The sequence below is a fragment of the Clinocottus analis genome, unplaced genomic scaffold, assembly GCF_023055335.1.
Source record: "Clinocottus analis isolate CAN_PGR_092001 unplaced genomic scaffold, fCliAna1.0.p SCAF_10, whole genome shotgun sequence".
NCBI classification, from domain to species: Eukaryota; Metazoa; Chordata; class Actinopteri; order Perciformes; family Cottidae; genus Clinocottus; species Clinocottus analis.
Window position 1 is genome coordinate 20,892,904 of NW_027175821.1, and position 15,691 is coordinate 20,908,594.

Consider the following 15,691-nt stretch of genomic DNA (forward strand, 5'->3'; position numbering starts at 1 on the left):
GTTAGAGTCGGCACTGACTCGTTTTAGTTTTTAAAGGCATAAAAGAACCACATAAAATTTGTTTGTGTCAAGGCTTTTTGACTTTGTCAGGAACCTCTATTTCAACAAATCACAAAAAAAAAAGTTTCACAAAATTATAAAATTCTCTGGTTGAAATAATGACCTTTGTGTTAAGATAAGAGATAAGATAATCCTTTATTAGTCCCTCAGTGGGGAAATTACAGGGTTACATTAACACCGCTGACAAGTGATAAGAAATAAGATAAAAGAAACACGAAACAAACAGTAGAGCTGTGAGGGTTTGGTTTCTCGACCCAAGTGCTGAGAAGTAACCCTATAATAAAACCTTTGCGTGACTGATCTGGGGCGTAGGTAACTGGTTGCTGTTGGAACACCAGAGAGCATTGCAGGAGGAGACGTCCACACGCTCCCAGGTCTACGGAATAGCGTTCCGGGATCGGGATGTAGATCTCCCGGGCAAGTGGAGCTGGGGTAACAGGCACCGGAAGTGGCGCTGGTGGGGCAGATAGAGCTTGGAGTCGGTCCGGTCGGGCAGCGAGTTGACTCGCACTGGAGTTGATCGTGCGTAGTTCAGCCAATACCTCATGGAGGGCAGACTCGTGACGACCAAGCAAAACACCCTGGGGGGCTAGTGCCTGGCAAAGGAGATCCAAATCCGCTGGGTCCATTGTGGCCAAATTATTCTGTGAGTGTTTGGTAGCTGGACCCAAGCGCAGAGGCAAGGTAGGTTGAAGGGTTTATTTGACAGAAGGTGGCTGGTGGGATGGTAAGGAGGAGTGCAGGCGGAGTGATGACGTGGCGGTAGCGATCAGCTGAAGTGCAGGAATCCTGGACACAGGAAACAGGGGTAAGTAAGAACAACACAATGCAAAGTAATTGTATCTGCTTTGCAAGGAGCCTGAGGGTTGCAGTACCACTGACAATGTAAATGGTGCAATAATCTGGCAGCTGGAGAGGAGGAAGCCAGGGTGTTTTATCAGGGAGGAGCTGATGATTCGATTGAAGTCAGGTGCTGGAGATGAGATGCAGGTGGAGATGATTGCCAGAAGCCACGCCACAGTACACACGCACGCACGCACGCACGCACGCACATACACACACACACACACACACACACACACACACACACACACACACACACACACACACACACACACACACACACACACAAGGAAAAAGAAAAAAAGGACACCAAATCAGATTATATTTATTTATTTGGTGTGTGAAATAAATAAATACAATTGTTAATTATTTTCTGCATAAATATGATCAAAAAATTAATCCTCGATCGCTCCCCGAGTTTTTTTAAATTGCATCTTCGGTGCCTTCCCATCATGCCACAGAGTAATACTGCACCTTTTTAGAAAGATTGAAACCTAAAGCATCCAAATCTTTAATAATAAACACACCCCTTTTTAAGCATTTCTTGTCCAGTTCAGAAATAGAAAATTACCTACTTTGACCTTCTCCTTAGTCACACAATGAGGTACATGTACAATCGTCCCTCGCTATATCGCGGTTCACCTTTCGCGGACTCACTGTTTCGCAGATTTTTTTGTTGTTTTTCTTTCACAGCGTACGTTATGAAGGTACATTGTGTTCTGCGGCCTGATTGGCTGAGGGACTGTACACCTTGTGATCAGTCTCCTCGTGCAGCGTCTCCTGTACAGGACAGAATACGTCCAGATAAAAAGTCAGCGGAGCGGCCGGACAAAGAGGCGGTCAGAGGACCTCGTAGATTGATCATTAACATGAAATGTGTTAAACATGTTCGGGCTTATTTTTTAAATCCACGAAACTTTGAGAGTGTTTAAGTGTGAAGAGAGAAATGTGAGACAATGTTAATGCCTGTCTAAAAAAAAGTGTATAAAAGTGTGTGGTTAGAGGTTTTATAGCCTTAAAATATGTATAATAATGGTAAAAAAAAAAATAAAGCTCACTACTTCGCCGATTTCGTCTATCGCGGGTTGTTTTTAGAACGTATCCCCCGCGATAAATGAGGGACCACTATATTGTTAATGACCGTCTCCTTCAGCTTTTAGATGAGTCTGAGGGCCAATGAGATTGCAGGACCTCGAAACGCTGAAGACAAACGCTGAGAAAAACAATGGTTAGTTCTTCGCAGCTTGAAACTCCAATATTGATCACACTTCTACCGGTAGATTATCTATGGTTACAACCGCAGTACTTTAAGCAAAATCCGCCGTTGTCAGGGGAACTAAATTATGGAATTTGTTCAACGTTATAATCGGCATGAGTCATGTCGAGGAGCTTACGGAATTATGTAATAATTAAAATACAACTACCTTTAAAAAAAAATATGTACTACATCTTTTCTCTTCTTACAAGGGTTTAGAGTACTTTAGCTGTTTTAAATTTATTAGATCGGACCTGTGGATGATGAACTAGAAGCGATTGAGTTCTTTTTAAACTCACTTCCTCATTTCCGTGAAATCAGGAAAAAGAGGCTCTGGGTTTATGAGGTTTTAAATGTGCCAGTAGTATACAAATTATTATATACTTAGGAGATCCACTCTGTGATCCAGTCTGCATACAGTCTGTGATCTAGTCTGCTGTCCAGCTCGTACAGGAAGTTCTTATGACGTGAGTTCATACAGGAAGTCGTCATGACGTGAGTTCGTACAGGAAGTCGTCATGACGTGAGCTCGTACAGAAGGTCGTCATGACATGAGCTCGTACAGGAAGTCGTCATGACGTGAGAACAAATCTTGGCGATCCTGAAGAACTCTCTCCTTACTAATATTGCTCCGTCATCAATGAGGAAGGGAGCTGCTTTTTGTCTATGGGGTATTATATTTAAAGATATTTTGATGGAAACATAAGGTTATTTTCAAACTAATGACATGCTTTAAGTTAACTTGCATTATATGAATCAGCCTATATCAAACCAGTGGCCTTCCCGCTGACCTTCCAGTGCCTCTTTATTTATGACCACACCCACTGGATAAACCACTGGGTTCATTGAGGATGTGTGGATTCTGATTCACACAGTGCTTCTCTGGTACAAGCACAAAACAGGTTTCTTCCGCCCTGCATTTCTTAGTCTCCTTCCATTTGCAACGTATTTTAAACTTACATCAGCAGGATCTCTCACCTCGAAACGTCTTCCTCCTTTGTGAATGACACACAGACTGACAGCAGCGCTGCAGTGCTTTAAAGGAGTCATTCACCCAAATCCCTGTCTGACCCTGGCCTTTTGCTCTCTTTCTTCTGCGCTTGGTTCAAGTTCTAACACCAGTCAACTAGAAAACACTCTGATCCCTTGCCATGACTAGTCCCCTGTGTGTGTGTGTGTGTGTGTGTGTGTGTGTGTGTGTGTGTGTGTGTGTGTGTGTGTGAGAGAGTGTGAGAGTGAGCTGGACAAATCTACCAATCTATTCCCCAGCAGCAGTACTGAGCAGTCAAACATGGCTGGCAGTGCTGGCTGACTGGAGGGATGATGGATGGAGGCTTGGTTAGCTCTGCATCATGTACTGAACATCAAGGGTGCACATATGGCAGGCAGGAACAGGTCTGCAGTTACAAGATCACAGGTCAGAGCCTAGGAGGGAGACGAAAGCACAGCAGTGGCCCACACTAAGGCTGGAGAAAAGAAGGTTGTGTTGGTTAGCTCAGTGTCTATTGTATAGACTTCTGTGTGCCGAGGTTTCAGTTGGGGTTGTTTTCTCCGCCGCCCCCTACAATTTAAGTTTAGATTGTAGGGGGCAACTCCCAACAGACAGACTGGGATTGCGCTGGTCAATGTTACACACTGTTGGCATTTAATTTTATCACTGTTATACATCATTCTTGAACATTTTACAAAGGTTTTGCTGAAATGATCTAGACAATGTTAGGGGACTGACAGTTGAAGAAATCGTACAAAAGACTATACAGAACATCTAATATCTGGTTTAAAAAGTTTACAGCAATTATCAAAGATATGAGCCTGCGTACATAACACTTCAACGCATTAACATGGGCAATCCGATCAAGCTCTAAATACAACGATTACGCATAGCGCTCTGATCACTCAAGTCAGTTGCCAAGGTTGTCTGGGACACATTCGAACACATATCTTGTGTAGTGTAAATGCCAATGTGCACCCCGACAAGGACGTAACAGGAACACCCAAAGCTGCAGCTCTCTTTCTGTTCGGCCGTTATTTCTTAAGCTGTTTCTCAAGTTGCTTAAGCTCTCCGTTGAAAAATATTACAGGTGTGTCAAACATCTTGACACACTTGTTTTCATTGTGTGGTTCAGACTCCATCAGACTACACAACAGTTTGTTGGTGTCACTGGCTCCAATACTGCTCCCCCAGCAGAAAATGGCGAAGTACAAGACACTGGCCACAATCGACTGATAGAACAACTCCAGCATCTTGCTGCACACGTTGAAGGATCGAAGCTTCCTCAGGAAAAAGAGTCGACTCATCCCCTTCTTGTAGGCAGCGTTGATATTGGCCTTCCAGTTCAGTCGGCTGCCGATGGAGACACCCAGGTACTTGTACTCCTCCACCATGTCCACGTCCTCTCCCAGGACGCTCAGAGGTCTCGGAGCTGTTGTCTTCCTCCTGAAGTCCACCACCATCTCTCTGGTCTTGCCCACGTTCAGAAGCAGGTGATTCTCACCGGCCCACTCCACAAAGTCACTCACCACTGCCCTGTACTCCTCCTCCCGTCCATCCCTAGTACACCCGACCACTGCAGAGTCATCACAGTACTTCTGCAGATGACCCCGTGTTGTACTGGAAGTCATTGGTGCACAGGGTGAACAGCAAGGGAGACAGAACAGTTCCCTGTGGGGCTCCAACATCACTGACCACCGTTTCAGACAGCACACGGTCCATTCTGACAAACTGTGGTCTGCCTGTGAGGTAGTCAGTGATCCAGGAGATGGTGGACTAGTCTACCCCAACCCCCTGCAGCTTCTCACTCAGTAAATGAGACCGTAATCTGCATTTTGGTGTACAATTATAACAAAACAACCGTGTAACGTAACTACGTATTGAAGCCTATTGAAGCTTCTAAAAGGGTACACAGTGCCAAGAGGTCCAGACCATGACTCCACACTGTATGTGACACGTTAGGTGTGGAGGCGTGTTGAAACTAGTACTCCTACAGCAAATGGACTGCTGCCTTTAATGAGTTAAACGTTAAAAATTACAAAAAAAAACCTATAAATATATAAGGTAAAAGTCAGCCAGCAGTTTCGGAGAATAAATGTAGATCAAATAATAATGATTGTGACGTTGCTTCTTCTTTACTGACATTTTTGGATTTATGCTGTTACTGTGGTGAAAACTGTAACTTTGAATGTAAACAGGAAGTGTTATATATAATCAGGAAATTCTGAAAGTGTCTTTCGGGACATAAACAGGTGGTTAAAAAGCTAGTATATCTGGGGTTTTTTTACGTCTTTTAAAGTTCCTTGATTTGCTCTCTTGACCTGCAACAGTCATTGTTAATGTTGAATACAATTAAAATCAGACATTCCCGTTTCTGACTTTCTACTGGTTGTATTTTTCTGTCACTTCATCCAGACCCCTTCTAAAGACAGCAAACACGCCCTTGAATAAAGAGAGCGAGGTGGAGGAGAGAAAAAAAGTAAAGGTGGCTTAAAAGTACGGTGACGATGAGGAAGGAAGAGACAGAGGTGGACATGCTGTACAAAAAATAAGAACTGTGAGAAAAGGGATGGACAGAGAGAGGAGGAGACATGTGAAACCCAAAGCCAGCTCTGTGTTGGGAGAGAAGGGGAGGAGGAGGAGGCCCAGTAAATCACCAGCCTCTTGTCAACACCTCCCACCAGCTCCCCCCCAGGGGCTTCTGAAGCCACTGAGCTGAGAATAACAAATGGCCGTCATTGGCCAGGCAAAAAGCTGTGATTATAATTATCACATCCCACACTGACCTTGCATAAACCTTAATCCTTCTCCAATGGAGCATTTAAATAGGCTGCCAACAGCGACAGAGATGAGGAGCAAGGGAGGGCTGGGCAGGGGAGGGAGGGAGGTGATGCGGGAAGGAGAAGGAGCAATGCGGGGAGAAGTAGAAAGGGAGGCGAACACAACATGTAAAGATGAGGAAGTGGGAAGGAAAACGAAGACGTGGGTAGAAGAAGATGGAAGCAAGTTGTGGAGATCCAGAGGAGATGAAAGCGAGGGAGCGGGATGATGAGAGAGCGAGGCAGGCGAAGTAGGCAGGGTGTCGTGGTTTAGCTTCACACCAAGAGGTTCACAAGTCCAACACAGGGAGTATGAGTGAGACTGCAAGTCAGTGAGCACCGGAGAGGAGAGATCAGGAGTATCGTGAAAAGAAAAAACACTGATTTCAAGGGACTCCATACAACTTGTCTAAGGGAAGAGAATATGGATAAATAGGTTGAAAATGTTTAACTAATTGATGACACACTTTCCCAGTTGATTACTTAACCTTCCTCTTATGTTAGCTTTCTTTATCTATCGTCCAAGTTGTTCCTCATCTCTTGGTTACCTTGTGGGGCTTCCTTGTCCATGGACATATTGTTGTATGTTTTAATATCTTTGGTGTGGGCTTCTGGGCCTTTCTTGTCAGGATACCCCTCCATTTCTATTTAAAAAATGTTAAAATGAACCTTAATAGGGTCATATATATATATGTGTGTGTGTGATGGTTGTTGTGTTACCTGACTATGACTGAGGGGTATTAGAACACATCTCTTCAATACATTTGTTTTATTATGTTTTTAATATTAACTATAGTAACATTTATGGTTTTACGGGTCAATATGATATGTATATTTACTTCAAGAAAAAGACTAAAATGTATTTTTTCAGCAATATAACTAAAATACAAACACAAAATTAAAAAAGCAAAATGAGTCATAACACAACATATAGATTTGCAAGGTTAAAAAAACAACAATCAATGAAGTAAATCTTATTTTTATAAGGTTTTTTCTTATTTTATTTAGTTGAAATAGAGGTTCCTGACAAAGTGAAAAAGCATTGAAGCAATCAACACATTTATGTGTTTCTTTTATGCATTTAAAACCTAAAACGGCTCGGTGCCGACCCAAACACAACAGGAAGGTTAATTATTTTTTGTATTACAAATTTCCTGAAATTGTGTCTTTTCCACAGTACAAAGATAAAACCAGGTTAAACATTCTTCTTTCATTTAATTAACATATTAGGATAATTCAAGAATTAATTATCGTTCAAAAAAATCGGAAAATACTGCCAACATCTATATAAAGGTTAATAAAAACATCTATCAGACTCTATATGTTATATATACAAATCCCTCAGTAACATCCTTCAGAAGATTTAATGGAACGTTTGGTGTAAAAGTGCCACTAAAGTTCAGATTTCTGCCCCAGAGAAAACGGCCTTTAAAGATACATATTTGTAATTGCATACATTTTTCGGACACATAGGTGAATAGGGTAAAGCATGTTTTACTAATTGATGTCACTATTAAACTTCACAATTTACATTACATTAAGACAATTATGTTATGCATTGCAAGTTATCTGATATGTTTGAATGAGAATCAGAACAAATGGACACAAATAACCAAAGTCGTGAAACAAACAACTTATTGGATGTTTTCTTTGAGATCTTTTTTTTTAGTTCTGAAAGGAAACATATTATGGAAGCAAAATAGTAAAAAAAGTAAAAAATCTCAAAATAAAAAAGAATGTTTTTATTACCATCATCATCAAAACAAATGTAGGAAAATGTTTTAGAAAACTTGTTGACGATTAAAGTACAAACATTTTTTTTAAGATACCTACGGAAACAAATAGCTGGAAATGAATTACTAATTTTCCTATTGACTGCAAAAAAATTTAAAGAGGGAATTTAAATATAAATCAGCTAATAATAAGTCAATAATTGATCCTCTCCACACATGATGTTGAAAATAAACTCTAATGCCATACTATGGTTGGAGGTTTAATGTTTAATTGCCAGATTGGGCCTTTTGATAAAATATATCATTGAAGCAATAATGTATCTCTGAAATATGCAGTATTGCTGTAATATTTTGTGATGAATATGTATATATTTCATGATAACTGCTTATAATAAGTGTAAAAGTGCATTACGACAACAGCTTAATATCCAAGAAGTGAAATTAAATTAGTTGATGAATGCTTCGTTACAATGGTTTCCGTACAAATAGGAATATAACTCACTGGATCTGCTTGACATATGGGAAGTGATGTGCTGGGAACAGGACGTTTTCAACTTTTTAATCTATCAATCCAATCCACAACAACACAGCACAACATGTTTTATAGAATTAGGCTGACGACATGATATACGTGATGCACATGATGACAGTGATGTAGCTACAATGTGTCCGTGTTGTTGGCTTTGACGTGCACTCACTCACTCACTCTAACTAGAGGTAATTTCAGCAATCTGGGAATGTGATCACAGCACGTCATAGAAATGAGTTGTAATGAATCAGAATTATACTTATAATAATCTCTAATATTCTGTTTCCACCTTTCATCTATGGATCAATTTGTCTGTACAACGCTTCTATTACTCCAACAAGAACTGCCCCACACAGACACACACGCGCGCGCACACACACACACACACACACACGCACACACACACATCCTGTCATTAAGAAGGTATACTGTTCAAAACACACACAGTTGCACTATTGTGTACTTCTTAAAAGTGAAAATGAAGTGATCATTTGACGAATGAAAGATTGACAGAACAACATCTGCAGTACAGCCACAATTCTCTCTCTCTCTCACTCTCTCTCTCTCTCTCTCTCTCGCACTCTCTCTCTCTCTCACTCTCTCTCTCTCTCTCTGTGGGTGCATGTGAAAGGGAGCAAACCTCACGGGGGTCAGAGGTCAAGTGGTTTGAACCTGAGGTCAATTGAGTGATGCTGCTTTCTCGCCAATAACATTTTACACACACTCACATGAGCACACAGAGGCACACAGGATGCTGCTGTGTGTCTGTGTAAGTGTGTTCTGTTGACACCTTTTATTTACGAATGTATGCTTGTAACAGCATTAAGAACTGTTCCCCTCTTATTATGAGGGAGACGTAATAAATGCTTTAAAACACAAGAGAAAAAAACACAAAAAGCAATGATGGGTGGGTTTAGGTTATAGTTTTAATGTGTTTGTCAACAGCAATGCTAAACATCCATAACGTGCAAACAAATCATTAATTTACGAATTAATGTAATACAGTTATTATATACAATGTGTGTGTATGTATGTATACATATATATATATATATATATATATATATATATATATATGTATACATATATATATATATATATATATATATATATATATGAATTAATTAACTCAATAAATACTGCAAAATATTTTTATAGCAGTATTTATTGAGTTAATACATTATTTGTACAAATCATAATTATATGTGTAGATATTTTATTATGATTACTTATTTATGAATACAATACTATCCATGAGAGCTACAGACTCTGTGTTGATGAAGGCCAGGAGATGAGTTTGAAAGCTCCAAAGAAAGAGAGAGAGGGCCCATTAACTTATGATTTTCTATTATTTCCAAGATCCGGAATTAACCTTCAAGCTTAACCTGGGTACAAACAGTTATTAAAAGCTTTATAGCACTATAATCTTAATTTTTACCATCACTCATTAAACAGCCAATCCACAGATGTTTGACAGGAGGTTCAGTTCAGTTTGGAGTGAAACGATATCATGTGAGCTTTGCTAGATGAGACTAAACAAACTCCAGGTGTGGAGTCTTATTAATATGTAACATGAGTCGCATTATGGGAGGTGTGGGATCCAGTTTTGGTAATTGATAAATTATTTGTTACAAAACAACACACTAAATTAAGATCCCAATTTCACTGCAACAGTATGTAGTTTTCTTTTGAAACGGTGGAAGGAACAATCAGACTTAAAACAAGAGAAGTACCATTGTCTTGAAGTATCTTTAAACATTCTCAACATGTTCTGTGTATTCTCCTTATTAATGCTCCATAGTGAAGGTTAGATTCAAGTGTTATAGAATATTTATGATAAATGTGAATTTGTGATTCAGTGCTCATTCAATTTCAATTCATTTTAATTTTATTTTTTTCACGATTTATATTATTGATATAGAGGGATGTTTATTCTTGGCTATAGCAGTGTGTTGTAAAGAGATAAGTCATTTAAAAAAGTGTGGGAGAAATGGGAGGAACAATCAAATTGACTTATTATTTTAATTCAATATAAGAGAAGAATTACAATCACAGATAGTATAAACTAACCCGGAGTGAATAAACTAACTGCTCGCATTGCTTTACATTACACTCACACTCAGACGCACGCACACCTGCACACACAATGGACATACTGCATTCTGTGAGCGCACACATGCATACAGTAATTACACGTAAACATGCATACACTGTTCTTTCCACACGGACGGACACACACACACACACACACACACACACACACACACACACACACACACACACACACACAGATATGAGTGCTGTGCTCACAATCCATAAATCATAATGTTTCAGCAAAAGCAGAATTAAATTTCCCTGCCGGCGTCTTATCAGGCTGAGGAGGGATATACAGCCCATCACCATGCTCGTTTATTATCTCTGTGAATAGGCTGTGGCAGGATAGGGCTATAACCTGGTGAGAGCAGGCCTGGGACTGGATTAGACTATTAACTGAAATAGCATATCAGGGCTAAGTCTATTACCTAAAGCACCAGTATCATGCTCCCCTCCAGATATTCACTGCAGTCTCTGTAATGTGTTCCATTATGACCGACAGTGTTCTCTCTCTGTATTGATTTGCACAGTTGAGTGAATTGGCCCAATGCTGGCCCTGACCTGAAGCTTTGCTTTGCTCTGGTTTCGGCTTGCCAGGCTCACTCTTACATCCCTGCTGCAAACAGCCACATCACCTCTGTCAGGAGGTTCTGGTGCCCTGCAGTTTGGGAACATTAGTGTCTACATCAGCCATTGCTAGATTTTTTATTGTACATTTTGATGGTTTTAAACTGAATAAAAATAGACTTCAAAGGGTTAAAACCACTTTACTTGATTTGGAAAAGGAATGAAATTATAAGCATGAAAGATGACGAATCACAGAGCTGGACCAAGGTTTATGTAGGGCCCTGCATGGGCAGAATCCTTAATAAAACTACTAAGGTTTAGGCAATAAAACAAGTTGCTTAGGTTTAGGGTTTGGGTTAGAATCATTGCGTTTGTCATATATTTTTACGTTATATATGCAACATTAGTGAAGCCCTGTTACAGTGGAAGGAAACAGAACTAATTTGCAATTATTTTTTGGGAGATTTCAATTTGCTTGACAACTGAATGGAAACAGCACGAGTGTGCTGCAGGATGCAGATCACAGGAGGCAACAGGAGCAGGTGTTTTGCTCTGTCATACACCGGTGACATTGAAAACAGCCTTTCGACATACGCAGGCCTCTGCCTGGCTGAGCTCCATTTAGCCTCCTATATTTAGATTCATAAGTAATGGCACATATTGTATTTCATTGAAAAATAATACTAAATAGTGTTATGAAAATTATGAATTGTTTTGCACTGAATAAATCATTGTGATTTTCTAAAGGACAGCACTGCATATAAATTCTTAAAATCGGCTGCGCTCAACAACATCAAAGTAGCACCCCGTGAATAATTGTTATTGTCATCAAATTTGACCATTCTCTCCAAATGTGTGTTCAGCAGCTGAAATCATTACAAATCAATTCTTTAAGTGGTTTAGAGATTTGTAACCCACCAGCAGTACGCTATCTGAGATAATATTTTACGCTAACAATGAATTATGATCATACCAATTTGTTAATCTTTTCCAGATTACACCTCCTGCTGAGCTTGACATTAGTTCGACATCAGTGCGCTGGAGTCAGCAGGATGCTAATGGGACATTTTCACAGAGCAGGACATACACAGTTTTACCTTTTATAATAATTATGGTTTCACTATTCTTAAGTCTATGTATCTCTATCCTCCTCTAGGACACGTGTATAAAGTCCATTTTGAATACTTTTTATTTCATCACATAAAATAAAAATCCATATAATGCTGGATGAGATTCAGCAGTAACAACTTATTTTTTTAACTCATTATTGTGGATTGTACACTAAAAAAGCAAGAAGATGTTATGTGTCAGAGAAAATCATTAACTGCTCTTTCCGTAAATTAGTCAAAGAAAAGAAGCTGGCTTTAAGAAAAGTAAGAAGGAGCCACCAGAAGATAGTTTAGATTCCGATTTTTTTTTATTTTTTTTTTTACGAAAGAGCATTTTACCACCACAAAATATTTTCTGTTAGGAGTAGTTTATGGATGTTTATTTGCTTTGTTTCACAGACTGAGATCAGCAGATTGATACCATTCTCATCTAAAAAAAAATGTACAGAAGCCCTGAGTGGTTAGTGACTTACCCACTTTCTAAATCTAATCTTTTTATTCTCTCTTGTGCTTATGCCTTAAGAATATGTGAGGAAAAGCCAGGATAATTATTTGTCCTCCTGCCAGTCAAATGGTTCTGATAGCCGCAGTGTAGCTTCTGAATGTTTGTAAATGTCATTAATTTGTTACATTGCTACGAGCGCTAAACCGGAAGAACTACTGCAAATGCAATGCAGCGGCTAGCACTGTCATCTCCAAGCAAGAGGGAGTTCACAGGGGCTCCATCCCCGATCTTGGGTTCTCCGGCTTCCTCCCACAGTCCAAAAACATGCAGCTCAGGTTAATTGGAGACTCTAAACTGCCTGTAGGTGTGAATGTGAATGGTTGTCTCTTGTTGCCTTGAGATAAACTGGACACCTGTCCAGATGAACCCTGCCTTCACCCAATGTTAGCTGGGATCAGCTCCAGCACCCCCGACCCCCTAAATAGGATAAGTGGTTTAGAGAATGGAATGGGAACACATTGTGCAGCATCAGGTACTGTAATACTCATTTGGCCACAAGAGACTGCAGCGTACTAACCCACGTTCTAAATAGGAATAAAGGCATCTGTGTTTTCTTTCATGTGTGTTTTAATTCACATATATTAAACAATACAGAGAAATCAAAACAGATCTGGAAGAAAAAATGAATGTGTTTACTCCTATTTAGCCTTTAGAGCCCTATGCACCCCAAGACCTGCTGTGCTCATTATTAGACAAGGAAATGATGAAAAAAAAAGGTCACGGGAAGTTTCCTACAGGATCTCCAGAACCACAATGTTGATTAACTTCATTTAAATTACTAAAATAAAGTAATACTTTGTGAGAAGAGTTCTATCCGAACAGAAAAACTAATACTGTCTAATAAGGTATGATACAATCTTAGTGGATGTATATTAGTACCTGAAAAATCCAAGTGAAGCCGGGCTGTTACGTTTTCCTCCATATTGGACTTTTCAGACTGCAATCTGGGGTAGGCGATTTACCTAACTATAAACCTGAGCCACCCCTAACTATAGACCTGAACCAGCCCTAACTATAAACCTGAACCAGCCCTAACTATAAAACTGAGCCGGCCCTAACTATAAACCTGAACCAGCCTAACTATAGACCTGAACCAGCCTTAACTATAAACCTGAGCCAGCCTAACTATAAACCTGAGCCAGCCTAACTATAAACCCGAGCCATTCCTAACTATAGCCCTAAGCCAGTCTAACTATAGCCCTGAGCCAGTCTAACTATAAACCTGAGCCAGCCCTAACTATAAACCTGAGCCAACCCTAACTATAAACCTGAGCCAGCCCTAACTATAGACCTGAACCAGCCCTAACTATAAACCAGAGTCAGTCCTAACTATAAGCCCTATCAAAGAGTCTCAAGTCTAGTCTTAAATGAGGTGACTGTGTCTGCCCCCCGGACTGAAAGTGGAAACTGGTTCCATAGAAAAGGAGCTTGATAACTGAAGGCTCTCGTCTCTCATTTTTTAAAACAGACTTTAAAAATATTAGCCTAGCGATTAATACATACTAAATGGCATTTCCTGTCTGTGCACAGGAGTGTACTCAGCTGTCTTCTCGGCCTGTGTTGAACTAACCTTTGTTCAGCTTCTGACTGGCTAATCAGCGTAAGAGGAGGAGACATCTGTGGCTCTGACAGCTGATTGGCTGTCAGAGGCTCCTTGGGGTGCAGCCATGCATTGGATTGGTTGCACGCCTCTCAGTCAAACTGACATGCTAATGTCATTGAAGTAGACAGTGATAATGTCATGCCAGGTAGATAATGTCTTTTGACTAGGCTGAGGTAGCGGGATGATTGCAGTGATAATGAATCTAGACAATAAAACTGCAGTCAGAGGAGATGATCAACACTGACAACTCACCGATGAATAACTTTATTATTTTCTACTCTGATTTAACATTTTCCTCTAATTTGTCTCCTTTAATCTAACCTTTATTTAAGCAGGCAGGCATTTTAGAATACAATCTGATTCAAAATGACAGCCCAGCTGTTAAATTACAGCTGCAGAACTGGCAGCTGTAATTATATTGGAACACTGTGGAAAAGATCGGGACAGAAATAGAACACTGTTCTTGAAAATGCTGTTTCATTCTGCAATTTCAATTACGTCTCTCAGTGAGGTTCACTCTTTTGAAGACCACATTCTAAAAGAATATGCATGGAAATCTAAACAATGTTTTCATTGTATTTTGGGGCAAAACATATATTTTTATGAACAAGATCCTGAAAGAATAAGGTGCAATGTCCACAAAACATTCAGTAGTGTTTCCATGTCTTATCATTCTAATCCTTCCAGACATGCATCTCTTAGCGTAAATGTGATTGCAACGTGTTGGTCTCATGTCTGAGCAATTTGGCTTACTCTGATGGAAATGTATGCTTAGCAATGTCATAGGTTACATGTAAAGAGAGCTTTCTCAAAGGAGTGGTGGTAACCCAACAGGTAATATTTAGCTTTCTGAACAAATCATAGAGCTAAATACACAATATTCCATCAACAGTTGTGGAAAATTCTATGCGCCATTCTGGGCTCAGCAGGAGCTCGCGCGGGGCTTCTGGACCGACCCACAAAGCCACTTCACCCACCAGTGAACAATCCGCCGAGCAACGCACAGCTACACAGCGCCTATCAGCCGGACGCCTCCACCCCCGCCTCGGTGATGTCCTGACAGACACACCTTAACAGCCCAACCCCGCAAAAACAGCACCACATCAACACAACGCCACCGCAGATGAAAAAACACAAAAAGCAGTAAACTTACCAGATGCTTTTCATTAAAGACAAAGTCATCTGCTCTCCTTAAAACAAAGTTCAGCAACGCGGTTGTAAAGTTGATCAGAGTTCAGTTGAGTGCGCTGGCACACTGACTAATCACAGCGAATGTTAATGGTCATGCGGGCCCTGTGACCAATCACGACGTCCATAATGCTAGCATATATTAACGCTAGCTAGCTGGCCGTTAGCATGTAGTTTAACACACTCCCTTTGCATAGAGAACCATGCTATCTGTGCTGCTGGCCTGAGCTGAGGATCATGAAGTTGTGCAATGAGAAAATAAGCTAAAAGGGAAAAAATATTATAATACATGTATATAATACATGAGTATTTGTGAAAAACAATTAAATTAATAAATAACTATGACTTTGTGATTGTGTTTAGGCCAGTAGAGAAGGCTTCGCTGGTCCTGACAG

The 15,691-nt window shown here is 40.1% G+C and overlaps 1 long non-coding RNA gene across 1 annotated transcript; it reads right to left on the reverse strand.

Annotated features, from left to right (window-relative positions):
• Positions 1–358: 358 nt before the first annotated feature.
• LOC137788258 (uncharacterized) lies at positions 359–15,351 on the reverse strand. The gene is made up of 3 exons (XR_011077724.1): positions 15,262–15,351; positions 943–1,033; positions 359–849 (listed from the first exon to the last, which is right to left on the reverse strand). It is a non-coding gene; the product is annotated as an uncharacterized lncRNA (long non-coding RNA).
• Between the last annotated feature and the right edge of the window lie 340 nt (positions 15,352–15,691).